Genomic DNA, 19,717 nt, shown 5'->3' on the forward strand with positions numbered 1-19,717 from the left:
AACCTGTTCAGTTTTTGTTGTGGTTTATTTAACAAGCTCAAGTTGTATCCCTATCTTAACAGTATAGGGTCAACTTTTATTTCATCAAGTCAAGTAAAAAATTAAGTTTGAAAACACAAGTTGTCTGGCATTTTATTGCATATTTATGCCAAAAAGATTCTAGTGCTTCTTATTAACTGAAGTGTCCGAGAAGTTGCTACTTTGCCCATTCTCTCTTGTAATGTGACAACCCATATATTATTCTTTTTTCCTCAGTACTTTAATAGGTTCTATAAATAAAGTGTGATATACTTAGATAAAGGTATTTAAAATTTCACAAATAAACAGAATACTACTTTGGTTATAAATGGTTTATAAAACCAAGGAATGATAATACTTTCAGGAAATATTACATTTGGCCTTTTGTTATGACCTTAATATGTAGACATACTCTTGGGAAATAGAAATCAGGAAATTATAATACCTTCTTTGCCACTCAAAGTAAATGTAATTTTTTTGTCATGTCCATTTTACCTAAAGTTACACATTATATTCATAGATAAAAGTATACATGAAAGACTGTATCTGTCTTGACTGTGCATCCTAAAACTGGTGGTTCTAGATTTTATTTCATAGACAATCTATTTTTTCTCAGAGCTTGTGTGTGGTTAAAAAGTAGTCATGTTAGTTTTTATTTTGACGATAAGTCACTTAAAAACTCTACAATCTACTATTATTACAATTTCTCATTACAGTAGAAATATAGTGAAGTGAAGTTGCTCAGTCATGTCCAACTCTTTGTGACCCCATGGACTGTAGCCTACAAGGCTCCTCCCTTCATGGAATTCTCCAGGCAAGAGTACTGGAGTGGGGTGCCATTTCCTTCTCCAGGGGATCTTCCCGACCCAGGGATTGAACCTGGGTCTCCAGCATTCCAGGCAGATGCTTTAACCTCTGAGCCACCAGGGAAGCCCAGAAATATAAGAAGCCATGATGAATAGTTAACAAAAAATTCTTGCTTCCCCAGGTCAGTGAAAATAGCCACCATGGCTCCTCCTGGTCCACAGAGGAGCCTTTGGAGTGATGGCTCAGTCTAAAGTGAATCATCAAGAGGCTGAGAGACAACCTCATGCATCCTTTTCACATGATAGAAACAATCATATGCAATCATATCCCAGTTGTTCTGGGAAAGAAATGACACATGTGTAACTTAGTAAGAAGACATTCCTTCTAGTGACTTGGAGTAATAAATGGCTGATTTTGCAGGTTCTACATTTCAATGTCAGTTACCAAAAAGAAACCTGTCATTTAGAGAGGAAGAATAAAATGAAATCAGAATTACTAGAATTACAGAATTGTATTCCTCCTGCCTGAAGGCACAGTCATCTTATTTAGCATCAGTTCTTAAGCATTTGACTTTGAGAAATCTATTTGAAGTAGAAGTGTAGGCAAATAGATAGACCCTGTTTGTCATTTATGCACATATATATGTTATATGCATACGTGGCATATGGATATATAAACATATATTTATATATTGTGTACATAGTAATGTCTTTTCTGATAGGTTGTTTTAACTTTCTTTTCCAAATTGGATCTTGTAACTCTTCTGAGTCCTCTGATTAAAACCTTCCAGTGACTTCATTATAATAAAGTCTGCATATGCCTTACCATGACCTCCAGGACCTTGCATGATCTGACCCCCTGCCTCTTTCTCCAAAATTAGCTTGTATCACTGTCTCCTTTAAAAACTTCCCTGGTGGCTCAGATGGTAATGCGTCTGCCTACAATGCGGGAGACCTTGGTTCGATCCCTGGGTTGGGACGATCCTCTGGAGAAGGAAATGGCAACCCACTCCAGTAGTTTTGCCTGGAAAATCCCATGGATGGAGGAGTGTGGTAGGCTATAGTCCATGGGGTTGCAAAGAATCGGACACAACTGAGAGACTTCACTTTCTTTCTTTTCTTTATACTCTCTCCTTTGCAGACTGTTCACTGGCTTCACTAGACTTATTCTTGAAGCTGGATCCTTCATTAGGAATTTTTGTATTGGTTGTATTCTCTGCCTTCCTAAACAACTTGAACGTTATCTTTTCAGAGTGATATTTTGTGAACACATTTAGCTCAAGTTGTTATTCCTCTATATTCATCCTCACAGTATTGTGGGTCTTTGCTTCATGGCACTTAGAATGGTTTTGTTGGGACTTTCCTGGTGGTCCAGTGGCTAGGACTCCATGCTCCCAACGCAGAGGCTCCAGGTCCCATCCTTGGTTAGATTCCACATACCCAACTAAAAAGGATCCCGCATGCTGCAATGAAAATTGAAGATCCTGTGTTCTGCAACTAAGGCCTGGTGCAGCCAAAAAAAAAAAAAAAAGAATGCTTTTATGTGTTTCATGACTTGTTGCTCTGTGTGTCTCCACCAGGATGCTAGTTGAGAGTATAAATGTCAGCTTTCTCTGTTAGTGTTGAATTCCCTGTGCTTTAGTAGTTCCTGGTACACAGAGAACACAGTAGTGATTATTGAAGGATATTTCATGAGAGCAATCACTACTGATGGTGGTATTGAAATGATTTCCACATCAATATTCAGAACTGCTGGTCTAGACGGTCATGTAATTATTTTCAACAAAGAAGCATTATTAGATGTTTATTTGCAATTGGCATGAATAGTCTTTCACAATTATCATAAAATTAATAAATGACAACAATGTCATGTGGCTGATGTACACGATTGTGTCAAAATTCTTTTTCGCTTCTTCTGAGATATGTAACTTTGCTAAGTTTTCATTTCCCAATCTACACAGTAGGAATAATAGATAACTCTTGGGAGCATTGTAAATATTGAATATAATGCATCTGTCATCTCACATGACAGTACTATACGCTATTAGATTAAGCATTTCCATGAGAGAAAAATCAAGGATGATATTTTAGCCCAGAACCTGATGACTCTGAGAACAGATTTTGTGTTAATACTTCCTTATCATCTAAGAGCATGACAGGTTTCTAGCAGAAAGAGGCCTCCTTCCTCCAGGACTGACTCATAGCCTCATCACCACAGTCTGCCTGAAACGTCATCCAGACTAATGGCAGTGTATCCTGGATCCCAGTTTGCGTCTGTAAATGCAAGAATTTTCAGATTACCGCATTTCCTCCACCCCATATGTTTCCATGCATGTACTACCCTAACTTCCTCTTGCAACCCTCTCCAACTGCATCCCCGGTACTGTCCACTTGGCCATAGGTATCTAACTCTTTCAACAAAACTCCTCTGTTCACTTTTTGTTTTCTCAAACTGAAACCTAGTTTTCACTTGAAGACACTGTTTCTCCTGTAGCCCATGCAAGTGGTGATTTTTCTCTTTTCTTCTGCTTGTCCTGGGCCCTGCAAGTCAGAGAGTGTTGATCCTCCTCAGTCACACCCCACTCCTCTCCCTCTAGCCAGCTGCTTACTTGACTCCTCTCGCTCACCATATCCACCATATCCATATCCAATCCACTGAGTCTATTTCAAAATAGATCTGGAATGGGACCATTTCTGAACAATTTCCACCTTTACCGTTCTGTTTCAAGCTATCCTCATCTCCCACTGGAGTTATTGTAACACCTCCTAAATGTTTTCTTTATTTCTACCCTTGCATCCTGTGGGCTAATTTTTCATATCGCTGTCAGTGCATTCTTTTGAAAACCTAAGCAAACCATGTCACTTCACAGCTCCAAACAATGCAATGGTTTTCAGTCCCATGAAGAGGCCCATGAGGTCCTCCTACATTGTTTGACTCCTTGACTACCCCCTGTAATCTCATCTTTTATTGGAAGGCTCTTTTTACATCCTTCTAGCCACACAGTCGGAGAAAGCAATGGCACCCCACTCCAGTACTCTTGCCTGGAAAATCCATGGATGGAGGAGCCTGGTAGGCTGCAGTCCATGGGGTCACCAAGAGTTGGACATGACTGAGCGACTTCACTCTCACTTTTCACTTTCATGCATTGGAGAAGGAAATGGCAACCCACTCCAGTGTTCTTGCCTGGAGAATTCCAGGGACAGGGGAGCCTGGTGGGCTGCTGTCTATGGGGTCACACAGAGTTGGACACGCCTGAAGTGACTTAGCAGCAGCAGCAGCAGCCACACAGTACCGCTTCAATATCTAGAACTTTGCCAAGAATGTCCTTCATAGCTTTTGGACCAGCTCTTTCCTCTATCTAGAAAGCTCTTTAACCAGATAAGTCTCTTGTTTTTACTTCTTTCAGGTCTCTGCTCAAGTTATGGGTAGAAGGTCGTTATGAGTGAGACCTTTTGACTACTGTATATAAAGCATCAATCTTCTGCTCTTTTCTTTATCCATCCTGATCTAATTTTTCTACCTAAAACTTATTACAACTCCCTATATTATATATTTATTTACTTCACTTCCCCTAAAATGAAAGCTCTAGGAGAAAGGAGATTTTGTTTTTTTACTTATTATTTTGTCCTCTTCACCTAGAGCAATTTTTAGCATCTAGTTGAGTTATATTCATTATTTGTTGAATGAATGTTTAAATTGTCTCATCACTCTTCTGAATTAAAGAGGATGGGATTCTTCATTTTCATCACTAGGAGATGTTTCTCCTACTTACAAAGAATAGCTAACTTTACCAAGTTCTAATGAAATAACAGAGGACGGGCAGAAAATGAATATAGATAATAATATCATAGTAGTTAAGATGAAAGTTTCTTGAAAATTTTGCATTTAACTCAAGAAAAGGACATTATATAACCTATTCTCAGAGCTTGGAGGTTTATAAATGGATGAAATCTTACAGGAAAGTAAGACATAAAGAGGCAAAGTGAACTTGTCCAGAATAATGGGACTAATCAGTTGTCAGGCCAGGGCTGCATCTCTGCCTCATTATTTTCTATTCAGAATCCATTCACTCAACAATGAATATTCACTGAGCTCCTACTGAGGGTATGCCGTGGTCAAGGAAACAGACACAAGATCTCCTCTGATGGATCTTAAAGTAGCAAAAGAGATTAATGTTAAAAATATTGAAGTTAAACACATACATTCTTGGACTGTGTATTGTGAAGGAGGCAGCATCTAAAAAGTTATACATTTATGAGAGGAGACTGATCCAGTCTGAAGGATAAAGTGACCCTTCCCTGGGTAACTGTAATCATGAAAGGAATGGACTTTTGAGGGATGAGGAGGAGCTAGCAAGAGGCAGAGGAACTGATTGTTTTTCTGGCAGAAAGATCAGATCCCTGTTCCTGGAAGAGGCAGGAAGGAGCACAGTGGTGTCACCTGATGGTGGAAAGGCTTAGGTGACCTTTGATAGTGCTAGACTCCTGATTCAGTATTATATTAACTACTTATTAAAGCATAATAGCCATTGAGAAATATATAGCCTTATACACAATTTAACTACAAATAAAGCATTCCTTTGCCTTCTCTTTCCATTTTAGGAATGGGTTTGCCATTAGCTGAAAAGCTCACCTCTCCAATTGTTTGTGTTGATGGACTTATTTTCACTTCCTTATTCTTTCTTTCAAATAGCCCTCTCCTGACAATCTAGTTCTTTGTAGCTCATCTTTTCTCATCCAGCTAGTTTCCTATTTTTATTGCTGAGTCATCCAATCAAGCTTAATTGTCTCTCTCTCTACAGCTGGCTCTGTCTTTTGGAGAAAAAATTCTGCTCCAGGTGCACTTTTTAAAATTAGGGAAATATGAGTGTCTAAATATGGACACAGCTAGTTTAATGGTGAATTCTGAAGCTATGGAAGATGATTAGCATCTTTTACCTTTCATGATGGTGACCAATAAGATGTAGAACTATCTTATCACAATCTACACATCACACCCACTAATATTTTTTAAAAATTCCTTCTATATGATTTTTATTTGTTGCTTGACGAGTTCTTTCCTTTTCAGAAATTTTAGATTAACTCAAAATTATCACACATTTTCCCCCCAAAGGAAATGTGGTTTAAAATAATAGTACAGCTAAACTAAGAAATTACATTTTAGAAATAATGAAAAATCATTTGAATTTCCTCTTTATTATCCATGACACAAAATTTCTAAGTAAATTCATTGTTTAAATGTTGAAACGGAGATGATTTAACCTACTTAAGAAAAAGGCTTATAAGACCTACCATATGGAAGTGTTGGATGAATAATAAGAAAAATATGAAGTGAAGACATTTGTAATGTTTCTAAAATACTTTGTTCCATGTTATTGAACATAAGAAATAATTTATTCTAGTATACTATATCGATCTTCTAAAATTTGTCCTAATTAGTGAACTATACTAATTGGTAAAAGAAACATCTGATCAGTTTATCAGATATTAATGTTTAAATATTTATATTAGGTTAACCTGTTTACAAAATTCCACTTATATTGTCCCAGATAATACATTTGACCTATGTAGATCAAATTAAAGATTCAGATTATTTGGTAGTTTATGTTTCATGGGGGCTTAGCATCTATATTTATGTGATATTCAGAATGTTTCCAAAAAACTTCATTTACCAGAGATTTCATTTTCCCTTTATTTATATTTTAGCTATACACATAACTCTTTCTCAGTTAACTTATATTCTAAATTTGATTTGTGGGGCTAAAATTGATGGGAAGATAGAGGGAAAACAAATTATTAATAGGATGTATAGATATCATGCTAGCACTTCACATATGTTATATTAAATAATCCACACAGTAATTACAAAGGTAGGTATTATTTATCCTTTTCACAAGTGAGAAAACTCAGAGAAACTGAGGAAATCAGTGAAATTGTTCTTTAAATGAAAAGTGTTTGATGATATACATATTGTGAGTTTCACTCGGTGTATTAATACTATGTTGAGATCTCCATTTTCTATCCATTACAGTGAAACTGAACACCTTACTGTGATAGTAAGAGAACTATAGAAAAATAGAATTTAATTCCGTAAGATAATCTGAGGTAAAATAAGGCAAACATGAAGAATTGGGGACTTCTATTTTCAGCTTTGTCGCTATCTCATTAAATGAACTCAGAAAAGCATTTAAGCTTTTGAAGCCTGACTTTCCACTTCTGAAGAAAAAAAATAAGTAGAACAATTATGAGATTTATCTAACAAAGCTTTTCTGAAGATTAAACTGTGTGAATTTCCTATTCCTGGAATAAAGATTACTAGAAACTAGAGCTCTTTGCATATCTTTATAATGAGCTCAAATCACCCTTAATGTTTAGATAATTTTTTTCCTATTAATAAAGGAAACAGACATTTTTGTACTTTTCCTAGGGTTTTTCTGCTACTCAGAACGATCCTTTGGATAAGAAGAAAATTGCTGAAGAGCCTAATTTCTAGTCTGCTTATGTTTTTAACCAACTGTGTGACCTTGATTAAGTAATTTAAACTCTGAAACCTCAGGTTACTTATTCGAATAATCAGGGATGGATTATCTAGTTCAATATTTCAGTCTTCCAGAATAATGCTTGGCACATAATAGAAGCTCAATAAATAGTAGGTGGAACGAATGAGTGAATGAATGGGTTATTATACTCCCTTAATTTGCTTTATTGCTTGAGGTGCTATAGGTGTGTCAGAGAAACTTCAAGGAAAGCTATGAGGGAGCCGTACTATGGGGGAAACGTTGAATGAGTTTTCTTCTCTATTCACAAAAGAAGGTTAGGTTTCCTGAAATTTGGTGAAATTTGTTTTGTCATCTAGGTCATTTATTGTGTGTATTTGTGTCTCTGACCCTAACCCTCTGCAAATCTGTGATTTATATAATACAAAAATGGCTTTGGTATAATAACCATGCAAGTATGTCTTGTTTGATTTCCTCACATAATTTAGTTCCTTAATGTTCCCAATATTTGTGTTCTGATACTGGTTATTTCTTTAAAGTTTCTTTTGAAGTAATTTTAGATTTGCAGAAAAATTGTAAAGATAGGAGACAGAGTTGCTATATGCCTTTCACAGAGATTTCCCTAATGTTAAAATTTAACACAACTATGGACTCTGAGGAGAAGGCAGTGGCACCCCACTCCAGTACTCTTGCCTGGAAAATCAGTCCATGGGGTTGCTAAGAGTCGGACACGACTGAGCGACTTCACTTTCACTTTTCACTTTCATGCATTGGAGAAGGAAATGGCAACCCACTCCAGTGTTCTTGCCTGGAGAATCCCAGGGATGGGGGAGCCTGGTGGGCTGCCATCTATGGGGTCGCACAGAATCGGACACAACTGAAGCGACTTGGCAGCACCAGCAGCATGGACTCTGATGCTTAGAGGGATTGGGGGCAGGAGGAGAAGGGGACAACAGAGGATGAGATGGCTGGATGGCATCACTGACTCGATGGACGTGAGTCTGAGTGAACTCAGGGAGTTGGTGATGAACAGTGAGGCCTGGTGCACGTCGGACACGACTGAGCGATTGAACTAAACTGAACTGATGGTACATTTATTAAAAATGAGAAATTAGTTTTGGTGCATTGTACATTAATTAAACTACAGGCTTTATTTTGATTGCTCCAGGTTTTCCATTCATGTCTTTTTCATATTCTAGGGTTCTGAGATACCACATTCCATTTAGTCATCATGTCTCCTTCAGTTCAATTCAGTCTCTCAGTCATGTCCGACTCTTTGCGACCCCATGAATCGCAGCATGCCAGGCCTCCCTGTCCATCACCAACTCCCGGAGTTCACTCAGAGTCACGTCCATCGAGTCTGTGATGCCATCCAGCCATCTCATCCTTGGTCATCCCCTTCTCCTCCTGCCCCCAATCCCTCCCAGCATCAGAGTCTTTTACAACGAGTTAACTCTTCACATGAGTTGGCCAAAGTACTGGAGTTTCAGCTTTAGCATCATTCCTTCCAAAGAAATCCCAGGGCTGATCTCCTTCAGAATGGACTGGTTGGATCTCTTTGCATTCCAAGGGACTCTCAAGAGTCTTCTCCAACACCACAGTTTGAAAGCATCAATTCTTTGGTGCTCTGCCTTCTTCACAGTCCAACTCTCACATCCATACATGACCACAGGAAAAACCATAGCCTTGACTAGACGGACCTTAGTTGGCAAAGTAATGTCTCTGCTTTTGAATATGCTATCTAGGTTGGTCATAACTTTCCTTCCAAGGAGTAAGCGTCTTTTAATTTCATGGCTGCAATCACCATCTGCAGTGATTTTGGAGCCCAAAAAAATGAAGTCTGACACTGTTTCCACTGTTTCCCCATCTATTTCCCATGAAGTGATGGGACTGGATGCCATGATCTTCGTTTTCTGAATGTTGAGCTTTAAACCAACTTTTTCACTCTCCTCTTTTACTTTCATCAAGAGGCTTTTTTTAGTTCCTGTTCATTTTCTGCCATAAGGGTGGTGTCATCAGCATATCTGAGGTGATTGATATTTCTCCCCGCAATCTTGATTCCAGCTTGTGTTTCTTTCAGTCCAGCATTTCTCATGATGTACTCTGCATATAAGTTAAATAAGCAGGGTGACAATATACAGCCTTGAGGTACTCCTTTTCCTATTTGGAACCAGTCTGTTTTTCCATGTCCAGTTCTAAGTGTTGCTTCCTGACCTGCATACAGATTTCTCAAGAGTCATGTCTCCTTAGAGAAATGTAATTTTCTTCAGTCTTTTCTTGTTTTTCATGACCCTGATACTTTGAAGAATTGTTATTTTTTAATTGATGTCTAGTCTGACTCTTTTATGACCTCATGGACTGTAGCCTGCCAGGCTCCTCTGTCCATGGGATTCTCCAAGCAAGAATACTGGAATGGGTTGCCTTTACCTTCTTGCAGGGGATCTTCCAGACCCCACCCTTGTCTCCTGTGTTAGCAGGCAGATTCCTTACCACTGAGTCACCTGGGGAGCCCCACTTTGAAAAGTACTGGTAGCTACTTCACAGAATCTTTTTTCTGAAGTTTTCTTATAATTAGACTTGAGTAAAGAAAGGATATCAGTGAAGTGAAATGTTCTCTACCTCTTTTAGGGGTATATGACATCATATGCCCTATCACTGGTGGTGTTGACCTTAATCATGTGATTAAGAAACTTTGTCAAGTTTCTCCCGTGTAAAGCTAGTATTTTACCTTTCCACACTGTTTTTTAGAAGCAAGACCCTAAGTACAGCCCATACTCAAGGGGAAAGAGAGAGATTTTTGCCACCTGGAGGGAGGGATATGGAATATTAAAGATTCTGTGGAAATGAGTTCAAATCATCTTGATAAGTAATAGTATTTAAGGGGAAATAGCTTTAAGCTATGTGACTAGCTTGTTTACTTAGAATTTGTTTCACTTATTTTTATCAGCCTTTAGTGGAGCTTGGTTGCAGCAGCTATTACTGTGGTGTTTTAAAGCAATTTTGTCTACATTTATTATATTTGAAATTCTTCTATAAGGACAATTTGCCCATTCTTCTCTACTTATTTATTTAATCATTTGTTTATATCAGTATAGTCTCATGAGTATGTATTTTATTCTTTGGGTTGTCATCCAATGCTTTTTTTTTTGTTATTGTTGTTGTTGTTCAGATTGTTCCAGCTGTGGTCAGCTCTTTTGGAGTAGCTTCTGTATCCTTTTGAGATACCCTAACCATGTTTTCCCCAACATTGCTTTCTGACATTACTTGATGCTCTGGATTCATCTTGTATTTCCTTTCTCTAGCCTTTGAATCTGTAATTTCTCCAAGGAGCTGTAGTTGTTTTATTGAAATGCTATTTAGATATTAAGATCTGAGCCTCAGTTGGGCTCACTGCCACCAAAGTATGATGGCTTCTAGGCCATCTTAGCAGTCAGACCATAGAAGCAGTTTTAATCCAGATGTGTCTTTATATGAAAACACTTCGGATGCTTGGTTTCTACCACTTTTCATTACACCTGTCACTTGAAGACTTCAATATGATTGATTATAGATTCCCCATGTTTTTCTACTAATTAAATATTTAAAAAAATAAAGTACATATCAGCAAGAGTAAGAATTCAAAATCATGACTCCCAAAATTGTACGCTGACTCACTTCTGAGTTTCAGATTTATGTGTCCAGCCCATTGCTAGGTGTTTTTACTTGAAATTCTACATGGTATCTTAAATTCAGTGTGATGAAAGGTACGTTCTTCACACATCCTATAAGCTTGCTCTCTTGTTTTTATATATCTTAATGGCAGCCATTTAAGTTATTCTTCATCATCTCACTTAATCTAATCAATGACTAAGTCCTGCTGATCCTACTTTCTCAGTATAATCAAGGTCCTTTCCTTCCGCCTGTCTCCCTTCCTCTCTTCTCCTCTAGCTCAGAAATTCATTGCCTTTCACTAGGTGACTTGTACCTGTTCCCTAACGGGTCTTGTTTATATAATCTTTTTCCTACATTCATTCTTCTCCCTGCTCTAGCAAAAATCTTATCATGCTGCTTCTCTGCTTGTTGTTGTTTAGTTGCTCCGTTGTGTCTGACTTTTTTGAGACCCCATGGACTGTTAGCCTGCCGGGCTTCTCTGTCCATGAAATTTTCCAGCCAAGAATACTGGAGTGGGTAGCCATTTCCTTCTCCAGGAGATCTTGACCTAGAGATTAAACCTGTGTCTCCTGTATTCGAAGGAGGATTCTTTACCGCTGAGCTATCAGGAAAGCCTACTTCTCTGATTAAATCCTCTCAAATGAAATTTATATACTGAAATAAGTTCAGCTCCTTAAAATAAACAAAGTGTTCTAAACCTCATTATTCCCAGTCACTGAATGCTTAACATCTGTTTCTTTGTGACTTTGTGCTTTTTGCCAGTTGCATCCTCTGGGTAAGAAGAATGCCTCCCTGTCCCTTCCTTTAGCACCAGTCCCTACCCCTCATGACAACATACACAAGGCACACAGACACATACTCCTCATCAGAATTCCTTCTCTGACTTCAGTTTTTGGGTGGCTGAGTGGACTTTCAGAGCAATTATTGCTCCCTGCACCTTTGTCATTATTGTTATTATTGTTTGCTTAAAAATGCCAAGCAATTTGCTTACCTGCTTTATCTTTTTCATCTTTCTTTAATTATTGTATCATAATTCCCCCTCTGTTTCTACCTTCTCTAGTGGAGTGAGCACCTGATGAATGCACCAGACCTTTCCTTTGTTTTAGCATCAATGATGAGCACAGTTTCTGGTGGATGGGAGGTCTGTAGTATCTTTTGGAGTGAATGGATGAGTAGGCTGGAGCAGGCTGGTGTGGAAGGAGGACGATTATAGTCTTCTTAGAATGTCCTTTCTTGAATTCTATTTCTAGAAATTCATTATGTTTGCTACTAAGATGGTATGGATGAGAACTAGTACAAAAACCATGCTAGTTGTTCCTCAGTGAATATTTAAAATACTTTTAAACTTGTTACATGCATTTTCTCAATTAACCTTCACAAAAGAACACCGTAAAATGGCTTTTCTTTCCAGTTTTACAAATGAGGAAATTAAGGCAGTGGCAGAGTTTGTTAGAACATCTCCTTGGGTTCATACACTACTTTTTCTATTCTACTTATAAGGTGGGCAATGAAGTGTCAAGGCTGAGTTCTCACCAGTGAAATGCAAGTGAAAATAATGCACTTCATTTTTAAGCCTGGCCACAGAAAATCTTCCCACACTCTCTTCCATTCTCCTTTCCTTTTTCTGGCTTGAGCCATGGTCTCTGCTTTGTGGAAGACAGTGGAACAACACAATGGAAGGAGCCTGAATCCCGCAGATTTCTACCTGGAGTAGACACTTGTTAATGAGAAACACCCTTTTGATTTTCAATGAGCATTATTAACTTATATTTTGTTAAAAAACCAAGATTTAAAATTTAGTGGTTATCACAGAGACTGTCATCTGCTGTGTAAAGGAGAAAAGTGGTTATTTAACTTGCGTCATGTTCGTATGTCAAGCTACTCTTATATATCTGTAGGTATATTATTTAAGAAGAGGAGAGTGTGGTGTCAAGTCTGACTCTCATAATTCCTGTCCATATAAAGTGATAGAAGTTATTTAAAATCACTATAGTGCCCTTACCCATTATTATCATAACATTTTTATGAGGAATAAGGTGAGGTGGTGCATATGAAAATTCTTTGACATTTGTACAGACAAGCAAAAGCTGAGTTCAGCAACACCAAAATAGTTTTATAAGAGATGTTAAATGGATTTATCTAAGCAGAAAAAAACCACTACTAGAATATGAAAATTATGATAGAAACTGTCTCATTGGTAAAGGCAAATGTGTAGTAATGGTGGTAAATAAGCCACATAAAAAGTTAGTAGGAAGGTTGAAATACAAAAGTTACAACCTGTAGCTCAGAAACACAGAGAATCATAAAAGCTGCTATGGACAGTCACACACCAGTAAAATGGATGTAGAAATCAATGTAGAAGTGGATGAATCCTTAGATATGTACAATCGCTGAAGATTGAGCCAGAAATAAATAGAAAATATGAACGGACTAATTATCAGAAATGAAATTGAATCAATAATAAGACAACTCCCAACAAATGGAAATTGTAAAACTCAAATGTTAATTGCAGTTATATATGTTGTGCACAAATGTTTGCTTCCCTACATTTTAAAACAGCATTATCTCATCTGTTTATTTTATTTCTCATTTTTATTAAGCTATAATTGACACATGGTTCTGTGTAAGTTTGTGATAGACTACATAATGACTTGACATAAATATATTGTAAAACAATTGCCGAAATAGATTTAGTTAACATTTATCTCCTCATATGGTTAATCTCCTCAATTTTTTTTACCTGTGATGAAAACTTTTAGAAGTTGCTCCCTTAGTAACTTTCACCATCCTGCTGTGTGGGTTACAGTATCCAGGGTCACAAGTAGTCAGACATACTGATGTGACTTAGCATACACACACATGCAAGCATGCTATGTTAACTAGAATCATCATCTTATATATTATATCCCTAGTACCTTATCTTATAACAGAAAGCTTGTACCTTTTGTACTTTTTGATCACCTTCATTCAATTCCCCTACTCCACAGTCCCCTCCCCCCGACAGTGATAGTCACCGATCTGATCTCTTTTCATGTTTTTTTTTAAAATTCCACATATATGAGGTCATACAGTATTTCTCTATCTGACTTACCTCACTTAGCATAATGCTCTCAAAATCCATCCATTTTAACACAAATGGCAACATTTTCTTCTTTTTTAATAGCTGAATAATATACACATACATGATTACAGGGTCACACACACACATACTTAGGATGTTTCCATGTCTTGATCGTTATAAGTGAGGCTGCAGTGAACTTGAAGGGTACAGATATCTCTTCAACATAGTAAATTTGTTTCCTTTGGATATATACTCAGCTTTAGAATTTCTGAGTCATGTGACATTTTTAGTTTTAACATTTTTTAGGAACTTCCATACTGTTTTCCACAGTGGCTGTACCAGTTTGTTTTTAGCACACAAATCCCATGTGTGTAATTCATCCTAGCTTAACAATTGTTTTGCATATTAAGGGTTAACTAACCTTTTAAAAGCAATTTTGATTATATTTTAGAATAGCATTGATAGCTCCTGCTTCCAGCAATGATCATGAATATTTGCTATTTAAATTACTACAAATAAAAGGACTGAAGGAGGCAATGCAAACACCTTGATATTAGTTAAATTTTGCACATTCTGTGTGAAGATGACTGTTGGGGATGAAGTGAGATCATTTGGAATGTGTAATGGAAATAATATAACACAGAAAATTGAAAATCCAAACCATATGGGCATGACTGCAATTCTTGAATGGTACCCATTTTATGTACTGGATTTTAGTGCTTTAGTTTCTTACCTTTTTTTGTCTAGCTCATTTAGTACTAAAAGGGAAATAGCCAAAGTAAACAAGGGGAAGAAAAACAGGAGACATATATAGGTACTGATTGAGTAATCAGCCTTTAAATAATTGAGAGATGTTTAGATGTGAAAGGCTTATCGATAGCAAGAAACCTTAAGGTAACCTTAAACCTCTGACCATTGTTAGCAGAGGGAAGTGATCTAGTTCAAATTTCCCCTTTCTCTCCTTCATCTTCTTGGCAGCTTTTGTGGCTGAACATCATGGCCATGCCCATGCCCCCAGAATTAAACAAAACAAAACAAAACAAAACAAAACAGGATAATCCTAGCTTGTTTTAAGACATTTATTTACAAACAAATTTCTATTTTCTTCGTGATGTGTATCACTGATTTTGTTAAAATAATGGATTTATATTTCTCTAGGAAACTAAGAGATAGGTGGATAAATAGTTACATATGATACTATGACATGAATAAATGAGAAAAATGCCTTAGGGCAGAAATAAAAATATAGAGGTTTTTTTGTTTTTTGTTTTTTGTTTGTCTTCAAACTAAGACATTGAGAGAGGGATATTTGGAAATGGCAGTTTGGGTTCATTGAGTATTCCTGATTATAAATGAGCAGGAGATACCTATTGCTATTATCCATCTAAGTTATAGGGGAAAAAATAGGATGTGGCATGCCTTTAGTACATTTTCTCCTGCCTGCTCTACTTGAGAATAAACCTGAGTCCAAACAGCTAAATTTAAAAAAAATGCATTACTGGAACTTTTTAATGCAATAATCATATTTCCTTACACTTGGATTTGGTGGACCCATAGATTGTATTTTCCACAATACCCTGGATCATACTTGAGAAAATTTCTGCCAGAGTCCAAAACTTGCTAGTTTGCTCCTGACTATTGATATAGCAGGAGTTCCCCACCCCTGCCCCTACAACCAAGGAATTAGAAGGTAAAATTAAATCACATCAAGTAATGGATTCTTCTACCAAACGTTATTTGTCTTTCTAAATAATTAACTACTTGAAAATAATCATTAAGGCCAGTGGCCAACTGAAAATATCCTAAAATAAAAATATGCCTCTATCAACATTTTATTTCTTTTTCTCTCTCTCTCTTTTTTTTTTTTTTTTCTTTCTGGAACATACTCAGTGTATGAAGCTAAGTACCCCTCTGTTTTCCAAGGTCATTTGCATTTAGCCTGTTAAAACAGAATGAGGCAAAGGTAATATAATCAAGAAATGGCTATTATAATTGTCAATGACATTAACTGGTGCCTATTGGGTTTAAAACATGCAATCTCTGTATTCAGTGTTCATCAATGTTGGAAGATTAGTAAATACAAACAAACAAAGGAGTGTAAAACCTCACAAAATAACATGACACAAATCAACAGATTACAAATTATACATACTTAGGTCTCTGAAAACAAATATTTATTTGGATTACATCATAGTATTTAGAATTATATAAACTGTAGTTATTGAAAATGAGAAGTATAAAATTATTTAAATTTTAATTGATATGTGTTAACTTCAGTTATGATTGTAGTATTCTTTAAGCTCTGCACTGGAAATGCAGCCTGTCAGAAACTTAGAACAATGTCTTTTATAGGCTAAAAGGTAAATAAGTATATTACTAGTGCAGATAACAGTTGCTATTAAAAATTGGAAGTCACTGACCATCAAAGATTATTTCCTAAAGGAGTCAGGGCTTGATCTACTACGTGAAAATAAAAATGTTATTTAGATAAAAGAGAGGAGACTGAGAAAAATAATTCAAACACCAGAAATAATATAGTGATATTTAATTATGAGAAGATTAGTGACTGCAGTTAATTGTGAGTGCAGTAATAGAGTTTGTTAGTTACATGTCAAAGGTTTTTAATCTGAGAATAAGCTTCAAGTAAAATTCTGAAAAAAATATTTAAGAATGTTGCCTGTACACATAAATGTTTATAGGAAGTGCTTCAGGTCCGTAATTTTTGCCAGCTTCATAAAGGGGTCTAACTTTCCTTAAAGGATGAAAACCTCTGCTCTGTGTTCAGAGCTTTCTTCCACATGGGAAGAAAGGGACCTTTCATAATTAAATTTTAGTGACAAAACTAAGGTAACAATCCTAAAATGTTCATTGTATTTTTTCATCATCTTCTACAAGTTATATTTTATAATCATTAAATGGAGCCAAAAAAATGCCAGTTTATTGAACAGAAATACTGCTCTAGATAAAAACTGTCTTAAAGAATATAACAATTATTCTTATAGTAATTGTTGTATAAACACATACCAGTCCATCCTAAAGGAAATCAGTCTTGAATATTCATTGGAAGGACTGATGCTGAAGCTGAAACTCCAATACTTTGGCCACCTGATGAGAAGAACTGACTCATTTGAAGAGACCCTGATGCTGGGAAGGATTGAAGGCTGAAGGAGAAGGGGTCAACAGAGGATGAGATGGTTGGATGGCATCTCAGACTCAATGGACATGAGTTTGAGTAAACTCCGGGAGTTGGTGATGGACAGGGAGGCCTGGCATGCTTTAGTCCATGGGGTCACAAAGAGCTGGACATGACTGAGCGATTGAACTGAATAGAACTGATCTTTTATCTATGCAGAAGTAATTTAATTATTACAAAACAAAGTAGGCATGCAATTTAAAGAATATTCCAAGTTCCCTAGTCATCTAGCATTCTCTTTATTCCCTATTAAGTTGTTAAACTAATTATGTTTTATGAAAGTACAAATTAATATCTTAATTAATAAAAAGTAGATTATTAAATGTAATAACATAAAATTCTTAAAAATGTTTTATCATAAGAAGCTTGGAGTTAGAACTTATATTGTGTGTGCATGCTAAGTCACTAAGTCTTGTCTGACTCTTTGTGACCCCATGAAATTCAGCCTTTCAGGCTCCTCTGTCCATAGGATTTACCAGGCAAGAATACTGGAGTGGGTTGCCATTTCGTTCTCCATTATATGTTGCTGACCTAGGAATCGAACCTGTGTCTCCTGCATTGACAGGCAGATTCTTTACCACTGAACGATTGGGGAAGCCTAGAACATATATTAGTCAATATATATGTGTGTCTGTGTATCAGTTTATCTTCTTGAAATAGAATGAATAAAATTGAAATGGACTTCCAGTCTTCATTTCAGAATAAAGAGCCAACATATATTCCAGTATCACATTTCATGAATCTATTTCATTAATCTATTCTTTCTACATTCACAGTTATATTGCTATGTAGATTCATGATTTTATATTTTCACAGATAATTTCATAGGGAGATAATTCCTTTAGTTTTCCTTGTTATGTATTTCCTACATTCTCTGGGTTATTTGCTGCCAGAATATCAAACCCATTTAAAAAAGAAAAGGAAGAGTTCAAGCTATACAGACTAAGAGAGAACATTTCTATCTGAAAGTCACTGTTCCTTTTATAATCTCCTCTGCACCACCATCAAATCTTCCTACAACACAGGCCTTATCCTCTTTCTTCCTTACTTAACTCCTTTCCTGACTCCCCATCTTCTGCAGGAAATTCTGACTTTTTAGCATCACATACAAGACTCTTTTTGATCAGACCTCAAGTTTCATTGGAGGAAACTTTTGCTGCCACCTCCTGTCAAAGTCTTTTTATTCAAGTTTCACACAGTTACTCTCCATTTCTCAAAAGAGTCATGACATTTCACTATCCCTCTCAGGTGGAGTTACTTAGCTCTTCCTCTCTGCTCCTTTTCCAAAGGGTAATATTAAGACTGTGGTTAAATTTTGTTTACGAGTTTCTCCCTATCACTAAAGGATCTCAGAGGGCACAGGCTCCATTATTTACCTAGGCATGCCCTAGAACTGGTATATAGTGTGACACAGACAGGGACTCCATCATCATTCACCAAATGCATTCTTACCAGCCTAGATAGAAATGATATTGAACTGAATATAATTATGCAGAATATAATTTTATATTTTATAAATTATATAATATATAGTATTTTAATGTGTATGTAGTTCCTTTTTAATATGTTGAATTACATGGGGGATATCTAGTGCTGAACCAGTTTATTTCTGGAATAAATTCAATTTGCTCTCGATATCTTAGGCTTTTTTTAAGTGTATTTTGGTTTGCTATTATTTTGCTTAGTATATTTGCAGCTATTTGATATTTGAAGCTTCTTTTCTCAAAATTATCTTTAGTTTTGTAATCAAGATTACAGAAACCACATAAACTAGGCTACCGGTTTTGTTCTGTTATCTTTAAAAAGTTGGTTTAATTGAATATGTATTTTCCTTGAATGTTTTCTGCAGCTTCCCTTTAGGCATCTGACCCTGAGATATTTTTTGGCAATATTTTTAAATAATGATTCAGTTTGCAAATTGTTATTCAAGTTTCCTGTTTCTACTTAAATCACTTGTGGTCATTTATAATTATTTTCCAAAATATGACTTTACCTAAGCTTTTAAGTGTGAGGGCATATAGTTTCTAATAAGTCATTTCATATAATCATTTTAATATCTGTTCTTAATCATTGCATTTTTTCTTCCTACTCTTTGGTTTTATTTTGTTTATTTTTTTGACAGGTTAGATTCTTAGTTCATTAATTTTTTTGTTTTTTTCCGAATATATAAAGTATATACATGCATATATGCACACATACACATACATCTAAGTACCACTTTAGTAAATCTGACAAGTTTCATATGTAGAGTTTTCATTATTGCCTAGTTTTATATTTATTATCTGGAGATAAATATTATCTTCAATTTTTAGATTATTCATAGACTCATTCCCAACTTATTTTATTTCCTTTTTGCAGCTGTTTTATTTTAATATCTTTTAAAACTTTGTTGCTCCTGGATTTTAGTCCACCTTTTTTTCCTTTATATCCCCTCCCCCCATTCACTGCTGCTGCTGCTAAGTCACTTCAGTCGTGTCCGACTCTGTGCGAC

General features: G+C 36.2%; 1 protein-coding gene and 1 non-coding gene across 2 annotated transcripts in view; one reads left to right on the forward strand and one right to left on the reverse strand.

Moving 5' to 3' along the window:
* HCN1 (hyperpolarization activated cyclic nucleotide gated potassium channel 1) overlaps positions 1-19,717 on the forward strand; it is a 452,456-nt gene that overhangs the window by 71,830 nt on the left and 360,909 nt on the right. The window lies entirely within an intron of this gene.
* On the reverse strand, positions 877-948 carry TRNAS-GGA (transfer RNA serine (anticodon GGA)). Its single transcript has one exon. It is a non-coding gene; the product is annotated as a tRNA-Ser (tRNA).

Source organism: Ovis aries, chromosome 16 (genome assembly GCF_016772045.2).
Source record: "Ovis aries strain OAR_USU_Benz2616 breed Rambouillet chromosome 16, ARS-UI_Ramb_v3.0, whole genome shotgun sequence".
NCBI classification, from domain to species: domain Eukaryota; kingdom Metazoa; phylum Chordata; class Mammalia; order Artiodactyla; family Bovidae; genus Ovis; species Ovis aries.